This window comes from Loxodonta africana, unplaced genomic scaffold (genome assembly GCF_030014295.1).
Source record: "Loxodonta africana isolate mLoxAfr1 unplaced genomic scaffold, mLoxAfr1.hap2 scaffold_36, whole genome shotgun sequence".
NCBI lineage: Eukaryota > Metazoa > Chordata > Mammalia > Proboscidea > Elephantidae > Loxodonta > Loxodonta africana.
In genome coordinates, this window is record NW_026975074.1 from 1,744,911 (window position 1) to 1,766,164 (window position 21,254).

A 21,254-nucleotide genomic window follows, 5' to 3' on the forward strand; every position below is an offset into this window, starting at 1 on the left:
GGGTCCTGAAGGCTGGGCCTGGTCGAGGACCCACTAGGTCTCGCAGAAGGAGTGGGTTAGGATAATCATAGCATTAATGGGAGTATTGAGAGAGCACCCTGGGGCGTTGGGTCCCTCGGGAAGAAAAGCCTCTGCTGTCGCCACTGGAGTGGTACCCAGGTCGTCCCGGCTTAGGTCCAGGAGGTTCCCATGCTCGGAGGGTCTGGTGGGCAGAACAGAACCGGCGGTGCGCATGCCCTCTCGCGGCCTTGCGCCGAATCGCTGAGGTTCAGTGTCAGGTGATTCTAAGCCATGGTTTTGGAACTCAATAGTGAAGCAGAGCAAATAAATGATGCAGTGCCTTGATGGGACCGGTGGAGACAACAAGAAGCAAAGCACAGCTGAAACTTCAAAATTCCACTGAGTGTTAGTAGGATTTGGAGGGAGAAAATAGACGGAGAGTCGAGAGGCCCAGAGATGCAGAAGGGTTAGAGGATTAGGGGTTAGGGTTTGGTGTTAGGGGTTCAGGTTGGGGGGTTAGAGGTTTGGGAGTTAGGTTTAGGGGTATAGGTTTTAGGTGGCTGGGGGTTGGGGTTAGGGCTGGGGTTACTAGGCTAGGGCACAAGTGGTTTAGGGTTATGGTTAGGGTTAGAGTGAGGCTGAGGTTGATTCCCAGTCTTGTGTACCGTCTCTTCCTTCACCAGAGTTACCACATATCTGTCGTTTGGTTGGAAACCCTGATGGCATAGTGGTTAAGACCCACCAGTGCTAACCAAAGGTCTGCAGTTCGAATCCACCAAGCGCTCCTTGGAAACTCTATGGGGCAGTTCTAATCTGTCCTATAGGGTCTCTATGAGCTGGAATCGACTCGACGGCGGTGGGTTTGTTTTTTTTGGTTATTGTTTAGTTAGCTTTTCTCTACCCACTCTCCGTCTGCCTGGTGAACATCAAGGATTGTTTCTGTGTGTAAATGTTTTCATGAGTTTTTATGATAGTGGTCTCTTAGTGTATATGTCATTTTGTGATTGACTTAGTCAGCATGATGCGCTCCAGATTCATCCATGGTGTGAGATGTTTCGGAGATTCATCATTGGTCTTCATTGTCGTGTAGTGTTCCACTGTGTGTATGTACCGTAGTTTGTTTATCCATTCCTCTGTGGACGAGCACTGAGGTTGTTTCCATCTTTTTGCTACTGTGAATAATGTCGCAGTGAACACGGGTGTGCATATGTCTATTCCTGTGACTGCTCATGGAAACCCTGGTGGCTAGTGGTTAAGTGCTACAGCTGCTAACAAAAAGGGTTAGGGTTTGAGGTTCGGGATGTTAGGGTTAGGGTTGTTAGAGTTCTGGTTGTTAGGGTTTGGGGTTAGGGGTTGGGGTTAGGGTTTTGGGGTTAGGGATGTTAGGGTTAGGGTTGTTAGGGTTTGGGTTAGGGTTTTTCGGTTGGGGTTAGGTGTTAGGCTTAGGTTTAGGGTTTGAGGTTAGAGTTTGGATTTACAGGTTAGGTGTTAGGGGTTGCAGTTTGGGGTTTACAGTTTTGGGGGTTTAGGGTTTTGGGGTTTAGTCATTAGGGTTTGGGTTAGGTTTTAGGGGTCAGGATTTAGATTTAGGGTTGGGGTTGGTGTTGGGTTTGTTTGGGATATGTGGTTTGGGGTAAGAGGGTGGGTGTTAGAGGTTTGGGGGTTAGAGATTGAGGGAGTTAGAGGGTGAGGGGTTAGAGGGTGAGGGGGTTAGAGGTTGAGAAGATTATAGAGTGAGGGAGTGAGAAGGTGAGGGTGTGAGGGGGTGAAGGTTAGGGTTTAGGGTTAGAGGGTTTAGGCTTAGGGTTCAGAGGCTTAGGGTTGGGGGTTAGGGTTTCAGAGTTCAGAGGTTGGGGTTGGTGTTGTGGTTAGGGTTAGAGAGTTAGGGTTAGAGGGTTAGGGTTGGAGGTTTAGGGTTAGAAGATTAGGGGTATGGTTTAGAGGTTTAGGGTTAGGGGTTAGGGCTAGGGTTTAGGGGTTCAGGTTTAGGGGTGTGGGATGGGTCTGGGGTAAGGTTTTAGAGTTTAGGGTTAGAGGGTTATGTTTAGGGCTTAAGGCTTAGAGTTTAGGGTTTTAGGACTTAAGGTTTAGGGCTTAGGGCTTAGAGCCTAGGGTTTAGGACTTAAGGTTTAGGGTTTAAGGCTTAGAGTGAGGGTTAGGGCTGGGGGCTGGGGTTAGGGTTTAGGGTTTAGTGTTAGGGTATTAGGGTTAGAGGGTTAGATGGTTTAGCGTTTAAGTTTAGGGTTTAGGGGTTGGGGTTAAGGGTGTTAGTGTTTAGGGTTTTGGCATTTAGGATGTTAGGGTTGAATGTGTTAGGGCTAAAGGTGTTAGGGTTTTGTGTGTTAGGGTTTTAAGTGTTAGGGTTTACAGTTTAGGATTAGGCTTAGACCCATTCTTAGGTTTAGGGCTAGGGATTTGAGGTTTAGGGTTTGGCGTTGGGTTTGGGGGTTGGGGTTAGGTTTAGGGCTAGGATTAGAGGGCTAGGGTTAGAGGGTTACAGTTTCAGGTTAGCGTTAGAGGGTTAGGGTTCGAGTGTTAGGGTTAGGGTTAGGGTTGTTAAGGTTAGGGTGGTTAGGGGTTAGGTGTTAGGATTTAGGGTTTAGGGTATAGGGGTTAGAGTTTGGGTTAGGGTTAGAGTTTAGGGCCTTGGGGGTTAGGACCTAAGGGCTTAGGGCCTTAGGGGCTTTGGGGCTTAGGGCTTAGGGGCTAGAGTTAGAGGGCTAAGGCCAGAGGGCCAGGGTTATGGTTTGATTCCTGGTTGGCAATTTTTTTCCTTCAATATTTTGTATAAGTCATCCCATTGCCTTCTTGCGTCCATGATTTCTGCTGAGTAGTCCAAGTTTATTATTATTTACTCTCCTTTTTTGGTGACTTCCTTTATCCCTAGCCTCTCTTAAAATTCTCTTTATGTTTGATTTTGGCAAGTTTGATTATTATATGTCTCGGTCACTTTCTTTTGAGATCACCTTATGTGGAATTTGATGAGCATCTTTCATGATATCAGGGAAGTTTTCTGCCAACAAATCTTCAACAGTTCCCTGTGTATTTTCTGTTAGCCCTCCCTGTTCTGGTACTGCAATCACTCATAGTTATTTCTCTTGATAAAGTCCCACATGATTCTTTGGATTTCTTCATTTAAAATTCTTTTATCTGGTTTCTTTTCAAATATATTGGTCCCAATAGTTTTATCTTCTATCTCAGTAATTCTGCCTTCCAGTTCTTCAGTTGTGCTCTTCTTACTTTCTATCGAGTTTTCTAACTCTGTAATTTTATTGTTAATCTTCTGAATTTCTGATTGCAATCTCTCTATGGTTTCTTGCAGCTTATTAAATTTTTAATTATGTGCTTGAGTAACCTTTTTAATTTCTTCAGCTGCTTTATCTTTGTGTTCCTTGGCTTGTTCTGTATTTTGCCTCATTTCCTTCCTGATATCTTTGAGAGCTCTGTATATTAATCTTTTGTATTCTGTATCCGGTAATTCCAGGATTACACCTTCATCGAGAAGATTCCTTGAGTCTTAGTTCTGAGAGCTTGTTGAAGCAATCATGGGTCAGCTTCTTTTTTTTTTATTTTAATAATTTTTATTGTATTTTAAGTGAAAGTTTACAAATCAAGCCAGTCTCTCACATAAAAACTTATACACAACTTGTTACATATTCCCAATTACTTTCCCCCCAATGGGACAGCCCACTCCCTCCTTCCACTCTTTCTTTCCGTGACCATTTTGCCAGTTTCTAAGCCCCTCTACCCACCCATCTCCCTTCCAGGCAGGAGATGCCAACATTGTCTCAAGTGTCCACCCAAACCAAGTAGCTCACGCCTCACCAGCATCCCTCTCCAACCCGTTGTCTAGTCCAACCCATGTCTGATGAACTGGCTTTGGGGATGGTTCCCGTAGTGGGTAAACGGAAGGTGTGGGGGCCATGATCACTGGGGTCCTTCCAGTCTCAGTCAGACCATTAAGTCTGGTCTTTTTATGAGAATTTGGGGTCTGCATCCCACTGTTCTGCTCCCTCAAGGGATCTCTGTTATGTTCCCCGTCAGAGCAGTCATTGGTTGTGGCCCGGCACTGTCTAGTTCTTCTGATCTCAGGATGATGTAGTCTCTAGTTCATGTAGTCCTTTCTGTCTCTTGGGCTCGTTATTATCTTATGTTCTTGGTGTTCTCCATTCTCCCTTGATCCAGGTGGGTTGAGAATCATTGATGCATCTGAGATGGCTGCTTGCTAGCATTTAAGATCCCAGATGCCACTCTTCAAAGTGGGATGCAGAATGTTTTCTTAATAGATTTTATTATGCCAGTTGACTTAGATGTCCCCTAAAACCATGGTCCCCAAACCCCTGCCCCTGCTTTGCTGACCTTCGAAGCATTCAGTTTATTCAGGAAACTTCTTTGCTTTGGTTTAGTCCAGTTGTGCTGACCTCCACTGTGTTGAGTGTTGTTCTTCCATTCACCGAAAGTAGTTCTTGTCTATCTCTTTAGTAAATACCCCTCTCCTACCCTCCCTCCCTCCCCCCCTCATAACAACAAAGGAATATGTTCTTCTCAGTTTAAACTATTTCTCAAGATCTTATAATAGTGGTCTTATACAATATTTGACCTTTTGCTACTAATTTCACTCAGCATAATGCCTTCCAGGTTTCTCCATGTTATGAAGTGTTTCACAGATTCGTCACTGTTCTTTGTTGATGTGCAGTGTTGCATTGTGTGAATATACCATAATTTATTTATCCATTCATCCATTGATGGGCACCTTGGTTGGTTCCATCTTTTTGCTATTGTAAACAGTGCTGCAGTAAACATAGATGTGCATATATCTATTTGTGTAAAGGCTCTTATTTCTCTAGGATATATTCCGAGGAGTGGGATTGCTGGGTTGTATGGTAGTTCTATTTCTAGCTTTTTAAGGAAGCACCAAATTGATTTCCAACGTGGTTGTATACCATTTTACATTCCCACCAGCAGAGTATAAGTGTTCCAGTCTCTCCACAGCCTCTCCAACATTTATTATTTTGTGTGTTTTGGATTAATGCCAGCCTTGTTGGAGTGAGATGGAATCTCATTGTAGTTTTGATTTGCATTTCTCTAATGGCTAATGATCGAGAGCATTTCCTTATGTATCTGTTAGCTGCCTGAATGTCTTCTTTAGTGAAGTGTCTGTTCATATCCTTTGCCCATTTTTTAATTGGGGTGTTTGTCTTTTTGTGGTTGAGTTTTAGCAGAGTCATGTAGGTTTTAGAGATCAGGCACCGGGTGGAGATGTCTTAGCTGAAAACTTTTTCCCAGTCTGTAGGTGGTCTTTTTACTCTTTTGGTGAAGTCTTTAGATGAGCATAGGTGTTTGATTTTTAGGAGCTCCCAGTTATCTGGTTTCTCTTCATCATTTTTGGTAATGTTTTGTATTCTGTTTATGCCATGTATTAGGTCTCCTGATGTCCCTATTTTTTCTTCCATGATCTTTATCGTTTTAGATTTTATGTTTAGGTCTTTGATCCATTTGGAGTTAGTTTTTGTGCATGGTGTGTGGTAGGGGTCCTGTTTCATTTTTTGGAGGTGGCTATACAGTTACGCCAGCACCTTTTGTTAAAAAGACTATCTTCTCCCCAATTAACTGACACTGGGCCTTTGGCAAATATCAGCTGCTCATATGTGGATGGATTTATATCTGGATTCTCAATATTGTTCCATTGGTCTATGTGTCTGTTGCTGTACCAGTACCAGGCTGTTTTGACTACTGTGACAGTATAATTTGTTCTAATATCAGGCAGAGTGAGTCCTCCCACTTTGTTCTTTTTTAGTAATGCTTTACTTATCCGCGACTTCTTTCCCTTCCATATGAAGTTGGTGATTTGTTTCTCCATCTGTTTAAAAAGTGTCATTGGAATTTGGATCGGAAGTGCATTGTATCTATAGATGGCTTTTGATAGAATGGACAATTTTACAATGTTGTCTTCCTATCCACGAGCAAGATATGTTTTTCCAATTACGTAGGTCCCTTTTGTTTTTTTTGCAGTAGTACCTTGTAGTTTTCTTGGTATAGCTCTTTTACATTTTTGGTAAGGTTTATTCCTAAGTATTTTATCTTCTTGGGGGCTGCTGTGAATGGTATTCATTTGATGATTTCCTCTTCAATGTTCTTTTTGTTGATATAGAGGAATCCAACTGATTTTGTGTGTTTGTATTGTAATCTGAAACTTTGCTGAACCCTTCTATTAGTTTTCTTGAGGATTCCTCAGGGTTTTCTGTGTATAAGATAATGTCTTTGGAAATAGAGATAATTTTATTTCTTCCTTACCAATCTGGATGCCCTTTATTTCTTTGTCTAGCCCAGTTGCTCTGGCTAGGACCTCTAGCACAATGCTGAATAAGAGCAGTGATAAAGGGGATCCTTGTCTGTTTCCCGTTCTCAAGGGAAATGCTTTCAGGCTCTCTCCATTTAGGATGATGCTGGGTATTGGCTTTGTATCAATACCCGTTATTATGTTGAGGAATTTTCCTTCTATTCCTATTTTGCTGAGAGTTTTTATCATGAGTGGGTGTTGGACTTTGTCAAATGCCTTTTCTGTATCAATTGATAAAATTATGTGGTTCTTGTCCTTTTTTTATGTGGTGGATTACATTAATTGTTTTTCTAATATTGAACCAACCTTGCATACCTGGTATAAATCCTACTTGGTTATGGTGGATTATTTTTTTGATATGTTGTTGAATTCTACTGGCTCGAATTTTGTTGAGGATTTTTGCATCTATGTTCATGAGGGATATAGGTCTGTAATTTTCTTTTTTTGTGTTGTCTTTAGCTGGTTTTGGTATCAGGGTTATGCTGGCTTCATAGAAGGAGTTAGGTAGTATTCCGTCCTTTTCTATGCTTTGAAATACCTTCAGTAGTAGTGGTAAGTCTTCCCTGAAAGTTTGGTAGAACTTTGCAGTGAAGCCATCAGGGCCAGGGCTTTTTTTTTGTTGGGAGTGTTTTGATTACCTTTTCAATCTCTTTTTTTGTTATGGGTCTATTTAGTTGTTCTACTTCAGTTTGTGTTAGTTTAGGTAGGTAGTGTGTTTCTAGAAATTCATCCATTTTTTCTAGGTTTTCAAATTTGTTAGAATACAATTTTTTGTAGTAATCTGATATGATTGTTTTAATTTCAGTTGGATCTGTTGTGATATGGCCCATCCCATTTCTTATTCAGATTATTGGTTTCTTTTCCTGTATTTCTTTAGTCAGTCTGGCCAATGGTTTATCAATTTTGTTAATTTTTTCAAAGAAGCAGTTTTTGGCCTTGTTAACTCTTTCAATTGTTTTTCTATTCTCTAATTCATTTAATTTTGCTGTAGTTTTTATTTTTTGCTTTCTTTTGGTGCCTGACAGTTCCTTTTGTTGCTCTCTTTCTGTTTGTTCAAGTTGTAGGGAGAGTTCTTTCATTTTGGCTCTTCTTTAATATGTGTGCCTTTATTGATATAAATTGACCTCTGAGCACTGCTTTCACCATGTCCCAAAGGTTTTCATAGGAAGTGTTTTCAGTCTTGTTGAATTCTGTGAATTTCTTTATTCCCTCCTTAAGGTCTTCCATAACCCAGTCTTTTTTGAGCAGGGTATTGTGCAGTTTCCAAGCATTTGATTTCTTTTCCCTGGTTTTTCTGTTATTGATTTTTACTTTTATGGTCTTTCATTCAGAGAAGATGTTTTGTAATATTTCAATGTTTTGGGTTCTGCAAAGGCTTGTTTTATGACCTAATATGTGATCTATTCTGGAGAATGTTTCATGTGCACTAGAAAAGAAATTATAGTTTGCAGCTGTTGTGTGGAGTGTTCTGTATAAGTCTATGAAGTGAAGTTGTTTAATTGTAGGAATTAGATCTTCCGTGTCTCTATTGAGCTTCTTACTGCATTTCCTATCCTTCACCGAGAGTGTTGTGTTGAAGTCTCCTGCTATAATTGTGGAGGTGTCTATCTCACTTTTTAATTCTGTTAACATTTGTTTTATGAATGTTGCGGCCCTATCATCATTGGGTGCATAAATATTTAATACAGTTATATGTACCTGGTAAATTGTCCCTTTAATCTTTATGTAGTGTCCTTCTTTATCCTTTGTGGTGGATTTAAATTGAAACTCTATTTTGTTGGAAATTAATATTGCCTCTCCTGCTCTTTTTTGATTGTTGTTTGCTTGATATATTTTTATCCATCCTTTCAGTTTTGGTTTATTTGTGTCTCTTAACTCTAAAGCGTGTCTCTTTTAGGAAGCATACAGACTGATCGTGTTTTTTTATCCAGTCTGCAACTTTCTGTCTCTTTATTGGTGAATTTAGTCCATTTACATTAAGTGTAATTATAGACAAGTATGAGTTTAGTGCTGTCATTTTGATGCCTGTTTTTGACAATTTCATTTTCCATTTACTTTTTTGTGCTGAGTTTTTCTTTGTAGAATGTGTGTTCCTCCTTTTTATAGTAGTTGAATTTATTTTGGTGAGTCGTTATGTTTATCTTGGTTTTTATTTTGAAGTATGGAATTGTTAGACCTTGTTGTGGTTATCTTAATATTTACCCTGGTTTGAGTAAGTAAAAACCTAAGTTGTTTCGCCCTGTATCGCCTTGGTTTCCTCTCCATATGTAATTTCTAAGCCTCCTGTATTTAGTCCCTCTTTTTTCACTATCGTAATCTTTTACATAATCACATCAATGATTCCCTGTTTTGAGCAATTTTTTAATTAATCTTATTTTGTTTTTGTGATTTCCCTATCTGGGTTGATATCAGGATGTTTTGTTCTGTGACCTTGTGTTGTGTTGGTATCTGATATTATTGATTTTCTGACCAAAGAATTTCCTTTAGTAATTCTTGCAGTTTTGGTTTGGTTTTTGCAAATTCTCTAAGCTTGTGTTTATCTGTAAATATCTTAATTTCACCTTCATGTTTTAGAATTTTGCTGGATATATGATTGTTCGCTGACAGTTTTTCCTCTTTCAGTGCTCTATATATGTTATCCCATTGTCTTCTTGCCTGCATGATTTCTGCCGAGTAGTGCAAACTTATTGATTCTCCTTTGTAGGTAACTTTTCGTTTATCCTTGGGTGCTTTTGAAATTTCTCTTTATCTTAGGTTTTGGCAGGTTTGATGATATGTCTTGGTGATTTTCTTTTGGGATCTATTTTGTATGAGGTTCGATGAGCATCTTGGGTAGATATCTTTTCATCTTTTACAATGCCAGGGAATTTTTCTGCCATCAGATCTTCCACTGTTCTCTCTGTATTTTCTGTTATCCCTCCCTGTTCTGGAACTCGAATCACACGCAAATTATTCTTGATAGAGTCCCCCATGATTCTTAGGGTTTCTTCATAGTTTTAAATTCTATTTGATTTTTCTTCAACTATATTTGTGTCAATTGCCTTATCCTCCAGCTCCCCCACTCTGCATTCCAGTTCCTTGATTCTGCTCCTGTGACTTCCTATTGAGTTGTCTGAATCTGTGACTTTATTGTTAATCTTTTGGATTTCTGAATGCTGTCTCTCTATGGATTCTTACAGCTTATTAATTTTTTCACTATGTTGTCGAATAATCTTTTGGATATCTTCAACTGCTTTATCCGTGTATTCCTTGGTGTTTTCTGTAGATTGCCTTATTTCATTTGTGAGGTCATTCCTGATGTCTTGAAGCATTCTGTATATAATTTTTTTATATTCTACATTTGGCAATTCTAGGAATGTATCTACATCTGGGAATGATTTTGATTCTTTGATTTGGGGGTTTGTAGAAGGAATCATGGTCTGCTTCTTCATGTGATTTGATGTCGACTGCTGTCTCTGAGCCATTTATAAGATATTGTAATATTTTATATTTGCTCACTGAGTCTTATCTTCTTATTTTGTTTTGTTACAATACACCCAGATGGGCTACTAGATTGTGGTATCGTGATTGATGTAGCTTTTGAATCACTTACGTCCTGTTACCAGCTTGCCTGAGCTGTTACCAGGTATATAAGTGTATGAGTCCATTCACTATTCTTGAATACAATCAGCTCAGGTGTCCTGATAGCTGGTCACCTAGTGTGTGGTGTAGGCTCTCACCTATTATCTTAGAGGAGTAGTGGTGATGGTTGTATGCACCAGTTTCTATTAGTGGCAGGGGGTCACATTTCGAGGAGGGCAGGATGCTGAGAGCCTTCCTTCAAGTGTCAGTGAGGTAGGTGTGGCTCTATTCTCTAGAGCACTCTGGTGGGTGGGCTTTGCAGCTGTATCTTAGGCACCCAATGCTTGGGTAGGCGTCACTATTCTCAGACCCCTCTAGCAGGTGGCTAGGTGATGTGGGTGGAGTCTCAGCCCTCAGTTCGCTGGTGTGGATCAGCGAGGGCTCTGTTTAATAGGTAGAGAGGTATCTGACCTCCAAAACTTGCCTTTCCACTGCTGAGCTAAAACAATTATGGTCAGATCTCTATCAGAATTGCCTTTACATTGTAATAGCCACCTAGTTACCTGTAGGGTGAAAGCCAAAGACTATGGGTCTGTTAATGCCTGGATGGAGCTGATTCTGTACTGTTATTTCAGTTTAGGGAAGTCAGGGAAGGATTTTTTCTTTGATTGTTAAATGCTGCTTTTCTCAGGCCAGGAGAATGGGTTAGAAAAGAAAGAAGAAAAAAAATTCAGCAGTGCACTTCACTCTCTGGCACAGAGGATTCCAATGTTAATGAAGCTGGCTGGGGCAATGAGGGGTGGAATCAGATATATAGAAGAGAGTAGCCTGGCAAAATATACAAAGTTACTTATGTTGTTTGGTGAGAACTGTTTTTTCTGAGATTCCAGAGCATTGTGTCGCTCGTGTGTGCTGGCTGGATCCCTGCTGAGACTGTCCCAGAGGGTTAGGGCTGCATCCATGCTCACACTGTCTCAGGAAGCCACAATCGGCTCCCCCACACTTAGTCCAAAGCCCAGCACCAAGGTTTCCTTTCTGGGACGCTGCACTCCAGGCTCCAAAACCAGTCGCTGCTTCCCTATAGTTTTTCGTTTCCCTGTCAGCCGCGTCTGTGTGGAGCCTGCGTGTGCTGCCTGGGTCCCCTCTGAGGTTGGTCCTGAGGGTTAGGCCTATATCTGTTCTTCCCTGTCTCAGTAAACCACAATCAGCCCCACCACTCTGACACCAGGAAACCGCGAGGGCTCAAGGCTACGGCGTGGGACACTGGCTCTGGAAGCGGTCCCTGCTGCAGCGTGGCTTTCGCTCCCCCGTCACTCAGGTCAACTCCTTAGTTCTGTGTTTGATGGTCAGGGTTTGTAGATTGTCCTTTATGTAATCAGTTCACTTGTTTTTTCGAGTCTTTGTTTCAAGAAGTATAAGCGGAATCTTCTACCTAGTCAGCCATCTTGGTCCTGCCCCCGTGTCTGCCTCTTTATGTGATTTGATATTGACTGTTGTCTCTGAGCAATCTATAAGTTATTGTATTAGTTTATTTTATGCTTGCTTTTTGTATCCTAGCTTCTTGCTTTGTTTAGTTTTGGTATTCCCAAATAAGCTGCTTGAGTGTGCTAGGTTGATTATTTTCACCTTTGAAGCTCTAATGTACTATCACCAGATGGCTAGCACTGTTACCAGGTATATGAGCCTAGGAGTTCATTTACTTTTCTTGTATGCATTCAACTCAGGTGCCCAGGTAGTTGGTCATAAAGTGTGTGGTACAGGCTCTGTCCTACCGTCTTAGAGGGGCAGGGGTTATTGGTGTAGGCAGAAGTATCTGGCTGCAGTAGGGGGTCAGGCTCTGATCAAGGCAGGGGTCTGACAGCTGTGCTCTGAGTGTCTGTGAGGAAAGTGCATCCCTGTTCTGTAGAGCACACGGGTGGGTTCTGCAGAAGGGCGATGGGTACCCAATGCTTTTGGTTGTAAGTTCTGGGAGGTACTACTTACCCTTGGAGCCCTGTCACAGGAGGCTAGGTATTGTGGGTGGAGCCACCAGTCCTTAGGCCCCTGATGTGGGTAGGTGAAGACGCCGTTTAATAGGCAAAGCAGTGTCAAACATCAAACACCCATCTTTCCACCGTTCAGCTGAAACAGTTGCAGTCTGGCGACAAGGGCCTATTCTCCTGAAATGGGCCCACACAGGTCCATGCTGGGGTGAAAGGTATTCAAAGCCCATGGACTGTTTGTGCCTGAACAAGAGCTGCTTCTGTCCTGAGCTCCCCAGCTTAATTGAGCTGGCAGATTATCTTTCCCCCAGTTGTGAACTTATACCTTCTTCAAGGATGGAAAAATGGCTCAGAGTGGTACCAGGGCCTATCTCAGGCCCAGGGAAGTTGACAGCCACTGAAGCCGGCTTGGGGGCTGGGGGCGTGGTAAAATAAACACAAGTAATTAGCTTTTGCTGAGAGTGCCGTTCTTCTCTTGTTCTGGAGGTGTGAGTAGTCTGTGCAACTTGCTGTCCTTCCCTGAGCTAAACGCCTCTGGAACACTACTGCCAGCCCCGCTGCAGTCGCTCCAGGGAACGGTGCCTGAGGGTTCCTGGCTGTTCAGGTCCAGTAACTCCTCTCCACTTCTGAATAGTCTCTCCCTCCCCCTGCCGCTGAGTCCATTTTCTAACTTTGCCTTTGATGCTCAGGGCTCCTAGCTTGTCATAAATATACTTGCTTCACTTGTTTTTTCTGGTCTTTTTTGTAAGAGGGATGACTGGCGGCGTCTCAATACTCAAAACTTCATCATTTCTTCCTTTCACTTTAGCTACTCGACATTCAAGAGCAACGTTCAGAGTCTCTTCCGACATCCGTTTTGGTCTTTTCTTTCTTTCCTGTCTTTTAAAGGATCTCTTGCTTTCCTCATGTGTGATGTCCTTGATGTCATTCCACAACTCGTCTGGTCTTCAGTCGTTAGTGTTCAACACGTAAAATGTGTTCTTGAGGTGGTCTCTAAATACAGGTGAGATATACTCAAGGTCATATTTTGGCCCCTTTTGACTTATTCTAATTTTCTTCCGTTTCAGCTTGAACTCCCATATGAGCAATTGACAGTCTGTTTCACAATCGATCCCTGGCCTTGTTCTGACTGATGATATGAGTTTTCCCATCTTCTCTTTCCACAGATGTAGTCAGTTTGATTCCTGTGTATTCCATCTGGTAAAGTCCACGTGTATAGCTGCCGTTTATGTTGGTGAAAAAAAATATTTGCAGTGGATGAGTCACTGGTCTTGCAAAATTCTTTCATGAGATTTCTGGCGTCATTTATTTCAGCGATGCTGTATTTTCCAACTACTTTTCCTTCTTTGTTTCCAACTTTAACATTCTAATGACCAGTAATTATCAATGCATCTTGATTGCATCTTTGATCAATTTCAGGCTGCAGAAGTTGTTTAAAATCTTCAATTTCTTTATCTTTGGCATTAGTGGTTGGTGCATACATTTGAATAGTCATATAAACTAGTCTTCCTTGTAAGTGTATGGATTTTAGCCTATCAGTGACAACATTGTACTTCAGGCTAGATCTTGAAATGTTCTCTTTGATGATATGTAACGTCATTCTTTTGACTCTGGTGGAATATCCATGTTTGTAAGACTGCTCACAGACTGTTTTACCAGAGAGTTTTCTGGTACTGCAACATCTACCACTAATCTCTGTGATCCCTTTGAATTGGCAAAATAAGAATAGTGCTATAGATTTCTTCCAAATACAGAAAACATAAGTATGAAAATGTTCTTGCTGTTGATTATATTCTTTACCAATCTGTTTGTATGGGATTTTTGGTACTTCACTTGAAAAATGAGTCCAAGGTACTGTGATGTGATTGTTTACTTTGTGTGGCCTTTCTAGCCATGGTCTTATAACATCCACCCTGGTGCTTGGGCAGGACTGTGTGATAGGGTAATTGTGGCTCACCAAGAGGATTGTTTATTTTGCCTTCAAAGAGAACCAGTTCCAGAGCAAAGAGGAGGATTCAACTCCCATCAAGGAAGAACAGCCAAGAGCCGAGCGTATATTATGGACCTGAGATCCCTGCACTGAGAAGCTCCTAGAAGCAGGAGACTGAGATAGAGAGAGGAAGCTGTAACCCTGAAGATGGTAAGATGCCATGGCAGGAGAGACCGAGCAACAGGGACCTGGCTATAGGAGATGATGGCCCAGGGAGAAGGAAAGCTGAGTGCCTTTGGAGAGAGGCCGGCCCAAGGCCAGGCAGAGGCACACCTATGAGCACAGGAGGGAAGAGGCTGTCCTGATAGAAAAACTGTGTTCTGAGTGTCTTTGAGCCTGAGCTATAACTGTTACTTCCCTAATAAACCCCATAATCGTGAATATGGACTATGAGTTCTGTGTGGCCATTGCAATGAGTTATTGAACCCGGCAGAGAAGTAGGGAGTGCTGTGTGAGGGACAGTTGGTGTCAGAGTTAGTGAAGATGGTGGAGAGAGGGTAGTTTTTTCACCAATGCCTTCAATGCAGCTTCGATTCCTTCCTTTTATACCATCAGTTCTTGATCTTATGCTACCTATTGAAATGGTTGAAAATTATCCAGTTCTACTGCAGTGGCTGTATTAATATCAGACAAATTATACTTCAGAAAAAGGAGTATTATTGGGAATAAGTAGGGACATAACATAATAAAGGTTCAATTCTCCAAAAAGATACAACACTCCTAAATGTGTACGTGTCTAACAACAGCGCTCCAAAATACAAAAACTAATAAATCTGAAAGGGGAAATGGACAAATACGCATTTATAACTGGTATCAGTACTTTTCTATCAATAATTAATAGAGCCCTGCTAGTTGAAGTCCAAAGCATCTGTATGAACCACTCATGGATGTCTATGTGTGTGTGTATGTATGTGTGTGTATGTGTGTATGTATGTATATAGTATAAAGAGAAGTAATACAGAAATAAACATAGATACATGTTGTAGTCCTTGGGAGGTACAAACGGTTAATGCATTCAGCTGCTAACCAAAATGTTGGAGGTTTGAGTCCACCCAGAGGCACTTTGGAAGAAAGGCTTGGTGATCTACTTTTGAAAAATTAGCCATTGAACTGACACACTTGTGTGTCAGTACTACTCTGACACACATGAGGGGAGGGGTCACCATGAGTCACATCAGCTTAACAGCAATCGAATGATTTTTTTATGCATTCTGCCAATGTTTGTCTTTTAATTGGTATCTTAGGCTGGGTTCTCTAGAGAAACAAAACCAGTGAGGTGTATATATATATATTTATATATAAATAGCTTTATATCAAGAAAATGGCTCACGAGGCTGTAGAGGCTGGTAAGTCTCAAGTCCATGGGTCAGGCTTGTGGCTTCTCCTGACTCACATAGATGCAGGGACTGCAGAACTGAAGATCTGCAGGTCATACAACAGGTCTGTGGCTCACAGGCTGCAAAGGCTGACAGATCTCAAGATCGGCAGGTAAGCTGGCAGGCTGCGGCTCACAGACTGCGGAGGCTGGTGAATCCCCAAATTGGAAGGTAAGCTGAGAGTTCAAGTCCCAAAAACTTGAGATCAGATGAAGAGGAGCCAGCTGCAGGATTCAGAGTGAGCAAAAGCTCAAGAGCCTTGCCAGAAAGTCCACCTATATTGGATGCAGTCCACACCTCCGAGGAAACTCCCTTAGATCTGATTGGCTACTCACAGCAGATCCCATCATGGAGGTAATCACATTATATCACATCTCATCATGGAAATGATTGCATCGTTATTCGACTGCTAAACTACATCATAACTGCCAAAGCACTGAGAATCATGGTCCAACAAAGTTGACACACAACTTTAATGATCCCAATTGTGAATTTAATCTATTTAAATTTAAAGCAATTAATGATAAGGAAGGACTTATGTCTTCTACTTTGTAGTAGGTCATATATGTATTTTGTTTCTCATTTTCTTCACTACCGTCCACTTTTGTGTTTGACTGATTTTTTTCAAGTGTACAATTTTGATCCTCTCCTTATTTCCTTTCCTTATATTTTTTAACTTCTTAGTGGTGACCATGAGGATTACAATTAATATCTTATGTTTATAACAATCTTCTTTTAATTAATACAAATTTAGCTTCAACAGTATACAACATTCTGCTTTTATTCAGCTCAGTTACCTCCCCTACTTACGTTGCTGTTACAAAAATTGCATCTTTATACATTGTGTGTCCATTAAGAGAGATGTGTAAGTATTTTTATGCATTTGTGCTTTAAATCATATATGAAAAAAAGAGTCGTGATATAAAAATATTACTGACTTTGTTTTATCTAAGTAGTTACCTTTACGGAGTCTTCGTTTCTTTTTATGGCTTCAAGTTACTGTCTAGTGTCCTTCCGTGCCAGCCAGGATGATTCCCTGTAGCATTTCTCATAAGGCAGTTCTGCTGCTAACATACTCCCTCAGGTTTTGTGTATCTGGGCATGTCTTAATTTCACCTTCATTTTTGAAAGATAGTTTTGCTAGATATTGACATCTTGGTTCATAGTTTTGTTTCTGTATTTTTTTTCCAGTACCTTAAATACATCATCCGACTATTTTCTTGTCTCAATGGTTTCTGATGAAAAATCAACAGTTAAACTTGTTGAGACTCTCTTGTACATTAGGGGTCACTTATCTGTTGCTGCTTTCAAGTTTCTGTCTTCGTCTTTTGACATTTTGATTATGTCTGTCTGTGGATATCTATGTATTTACTGTCCTTTGAGTTTATTGAGCTTCTTGGATATCTAGATGACATTTGGGAAACTTCCAGTCATTACGTTTTTAAATATTCTTTCTGTCCTTTCATCTTTCTTTCCTTTCTGGGACTCCCTTAATGAGTATATTGGTATGCTTGATGTTGTCCCGCAGGTCCCTTAGGCTCTATTCATTTTCTTCATTCTTTTTCCTTTATGCTCCTCAGTTAGAACAATTTCAGTTGTGCTTTTTCAAGCTTACATTTTCCTGCTTTCTTGCTCAAATCTGCTGTTGAGCTCCTCTAATGAAATTTTATTTCAGCTATTCTACTTTTCAGCTCTATAATTTCTATTTGGTTCTTTTGTATAATATTTCTTTATTAATGTTTTCTACTTGTTCATACATTCTTCTCTTGGTTTCCTTTTTTTGTGTGTGTGTCTATGGTTTGTTTAGCTCTTTGAGGAAATTTAAGACAGTTGGTTTAAAATCTTTGTCTAGTAATCCCAATATCTGTGTTTCCTTAGGGATGCTTTCTGTTCATTTCTCTTCTTTCTTTCTTCTTAACAAATGAACCATCCTTTTCTTTTTTCTTTTTATGACTTAGAATAGTGTGTTGCAAACTGGATATCTTAGATATTATAATGTGACTCTGGAAATAAGATTCCCTCCTGTCATTAGGGTTTGCTTTTTTTTTTTTTTTAATTGTTGAGGGCCAGTCATCCATTTGCTTAGTGATGTTTCCAAACTATTTCTGCAAAGATTGTATGTCTTCTCATGTGTGGACACTGAAGTTCTGTTCTGTTATCTCAGCAGTCAGTTCATGACCTGACAGTGCTTTCTTTAAATGCTTGTAGCCAAAAAGAAAAAGTAACATTATCCCAGTCTTTGCAGATTGGCTCTGAACTGGCACGTTCTTTCAATGCTAAGCAAGAGTGCCTAAAACTCTGCCCTAGCCTTCACTTCCTGCCCCCATGGAGCCCAAAGATCAGCCAGAGATGCAAGCCTAAAGCTTTGTCAGGATCTTTATGAGCATGTCTTCATCCTTAGGCAAGAACATTGCACTTCAGATTCCTCAGTATATATGGTAGCCCTTCAAAGCCCTTAAACCACCAACCATTGTCCTCTCAGCCCTTTTTCCAAGCTTTTGGATGTCTCTGCTGTTTTCTCTGTCCTTCATCCTTTGACCCTGGAGGTAGGACCAATTCTTTTTAGCTTCGTACTTCTGAGTTTCCATCACATCATACATTTTTTCTTGTGTGCTGTTGAGTCAATTCTGACTCATAGTGAATATAGGATGGAGTAGAACTTCTCCAAAGGGTTTCTAAGGCTGTAATCTTTATGGAAGGGAACGGTCATATCTTTCTCCTGTGGAGTAGTTGGTGGATCAAATCAAACCGTTTAACAGCTGAGTGCTTAACCACTGCACTACTGGGGCTCCTTTTGACATCATGCATCATAATAGATTTTTAACACACCCCTCAGAAACATAGAAGTCCATAAATTATCAAGGATACAGAAGATTTAACATGTAAAAAAATACCAAATTGCTATATGTGTATTTGTGTGTATTATCTAACCATGAAAGAATATACATTCATCTCATGCACATACATAACATAGTGTGTATAAAAATTAGCTGTATACTGTGTTATAAAGCAAGTCTCAACAAATTTCAAGAGTCTGTAATAATATAGAGGATACTATGTAAGTACACCATAATTAAAAAAAAAAAAACCATCTTAGAAAATGAAAATACAAAATCTCCATTTTTTTTTATGTAAGTACACCATAATTAAAAAAAAAAAAAAAAACCATCTTAGAAAATGAAAATACAAAATCTCCATGTGCTTGGATATTTTAAAATACTATGAGTCAAAAAAGACATCATAATGAAAATTAGAATACATTTTGAAGTAAACAATTATGGAGATAGTGCATACAAAAATTTGTGCAGTACAGACAATATAATATAGGAAACTTATAGCCTTAAAAATATAATTGGAAAGAACAAATCTTGAAAAATAAGTGAGTTAAACATCCATTCAAAATGTTGGGAAAAAACCAGAAACAAACATTCATAGGAATTTTTGTTTCTATTAATGATTGAATACATGCAACAGATGATCAACAAAGACTAAAGTTGATTCTTAGAAAATGCTAGTAAAATTGACAAACTTTAGGCAAGATTGATCAAGTGAAAAAGAATGAAGATATAAAAAACGAATATCAGGAATTAGAAAGAAAATGACTACAGATCTTGCAGAACATAAAGATAATGTGAGAATGTTATGAACCGTATTAGCCAATAAATTTGCAAATTTAGGTAAAGTAGGCAAACGTATCATACCATGTAAGTTAATAACAACGATTCAGGAAGAAACAGGAAGCAAAAGTAATTCCACAACTGTTAATACAATTGAATTAGAGCTCAAACTATTCTCAAAAAGAAAACTTCATATCAGATGGCTTTTCCTGCAAATTCTGCCAAATATTCAAGAAATATTTCACAAATTCTTCAATATAAAAGGAAATATATACCCAAACTCATTTTATAAAGCTTGTAGAATGAATATTGATACCAAAACCTGACAAGAGCAGCAGAAGATGGGAAAATTACAGGCCAATGTCACTGATGAACATAGATGCAAAATATAAAAATAAATAGGCAAAACAAATCCAGCAATACTCTAAAGAAGAATATATTATGACCAAGTTGGGTCTATCCCAAGAATTCAAGGTTAGTTTAACATTCAAAAATGAATCAGTATAATTTGCCATATGTACAGGAAAAATAAATGTGATTATATTAGTAGGTGTAATAAAATAAGTATTTGATAACCTTCAGCATCCACTCATGTTTTTTAAAAGAACATCTAGCATGCCATGAGACCAGAAGAACCAGAAGGTTCCCAGCTGCTGTCGCTGAACATTTTGATCAAAGAGTCCATAGAAAAGCCCTGATCAAAAGGGGGAAAATGCAGAACAGAATTTCAAATGAACCCTAGACTTTTTGGAGCCACTGAGGGTGAATGAACTCCTGAAACTATTGCCGTGAGATAATCTTTAAACATTACACCAAAAGCATTCCCTTGAATCATCTTAAAACCGAAGTATGAAAAAGAAAAAACCAAACTGTTGCTGTTGATTCCAACTCAGAGACTCTGTAAGACAGAATAGCACTGCCCCATAGAGTTTCAAAGGTGCAGGTGGTGGATTCAAACTGCTCTTCTTTTGCTTGGCTACCGTATCACTTAACCACTGTGCCATGAGGGCTCCAGAACATTAGCTTACTTAACCAATAAAAATGGTCTACCTTGAGCATATGCTCTTTTAAGAACTGTCTACATGGCATCAGATTGACAACAGCTACTGAAAAGATTAGATAGGAACCTTAAGGAGCAGTGGGTTTATGTTAATGACAGAGGAACAACTCAGAAAAGGAGGGTAAGAATGGTTGCACAACTTCAAGAATGTAGCCAGTGTTATTAAATTGTACAGGTAGAAACTGTTGAGTTGGTGTATGTTTTGCTGCATATATTCTCAACCAGAAAAAATACAGGTAATAATTAACAAAAAATGTCAAGGAGAGCTAAATATTTTGAAAATAAGACAGAGTTGCGTGTGAGGGAATGAGTGGGGTGAGCTGTTTTAGATTAATAGTAAAGGCTTATGGGAGCAGGATATTTGAGGAGATAACTGACCTATATCAAAGGAGAGAATAGGTTTATGAAGTTCTGAAGGGAGGGATATTGCCAATAAAGGAAAAAGTTGTTTCTGAGGCCCTTAAATAACCAAGTGTTTTGGCACATTTGAGGAAGCTCAGGAAATAAGTCATGGCTAGTGTGGAGTGAACCGAGGGAAGACTGTTAGGAAATGAGGTTAGTATGGTGAGCAAGCCCCGCATCATGAAAGACCATGGGAAGGATTTGGGAATTTTTCCTAATTGCTATGAGAAGCCACTGAAATGATGCTGTTATGTAGATTGTAAGAGGGAAGATCGGTGCATGGAGTCCAGTTTTAACCAAGAGATGATGGTGGATGTAAGGTGGAGGTAGTGAGAAGTGGATAGAGTCAGGATTTATGTTAAGGTAGTGCCAAGAGTCCAGAATATGTCAATGGATTGGATGCAAGATTTGAATAAAGGAGAGAAATGAAGGATGATTTCTAGGTTTTTGTCCTGAACAACCCAGAGGATAGTGAGAACATTTGCTGAGATAAGGAAGACTGGGAGGTAGATAAGACACTTGGACGAAGAATTTTATTTGAACCACATTAAGTTTGAGATGCCTAGTAGACATTCCAGTGGAGATGTGAGGTCAGCCATTGGTGAAGGAACAGGGCAGAGTATGTAAATGAGGGTATCCTAGGGCTCAGGTGGAATTGACTGCCATGAATTGGCTCAGATAACCTAGACAGTGAGAAGTGATGAGTGATGTTACTTAAACAGGGCATGGAAATCAATGAAAAAGGTGTGGGAGTGGCAGGGAAGCTAAGGTAGAGAAGTTTCTCTCTCCCTAAACCTGATTAGCTGGATTTGAAGACATCATAAGTTCCTGTATGAGAAATATCCAGCAAATTACCAGTTGATTTAATAAATTGATAACAAAGTCCACCTTTCAGCCAAAGATTGAAAAGCAAACAAACCAATTGT

The 21,254-nt window shown here is 40.0% G+C and overlaps 1 long non-coding RNA gene across 2 annotated transcripts in view; it reads left to right on the forward strand.

The window, feature by feature from the left end:
• Positions 1 to 7,757: 7,757 nt before the first annotated feature.
• The window catches only part of LOC135229542 (uncharacterized), an 81,146-nt gene continuing 67,649 nt past the window's right edge, over positions 7,758 to 21,254 (forward strand). For both annotated transcript variants that reach the window (XR_010320222.1, XR_010320221.1), the window contains exon 1: positions 7,758 to 14,023. This is a non-coding gene — a long non-coding RNA (uncharacterized LOC135229542). The remainder of the gene's footprint in view (positions 14,024 to 21,254) is intronic.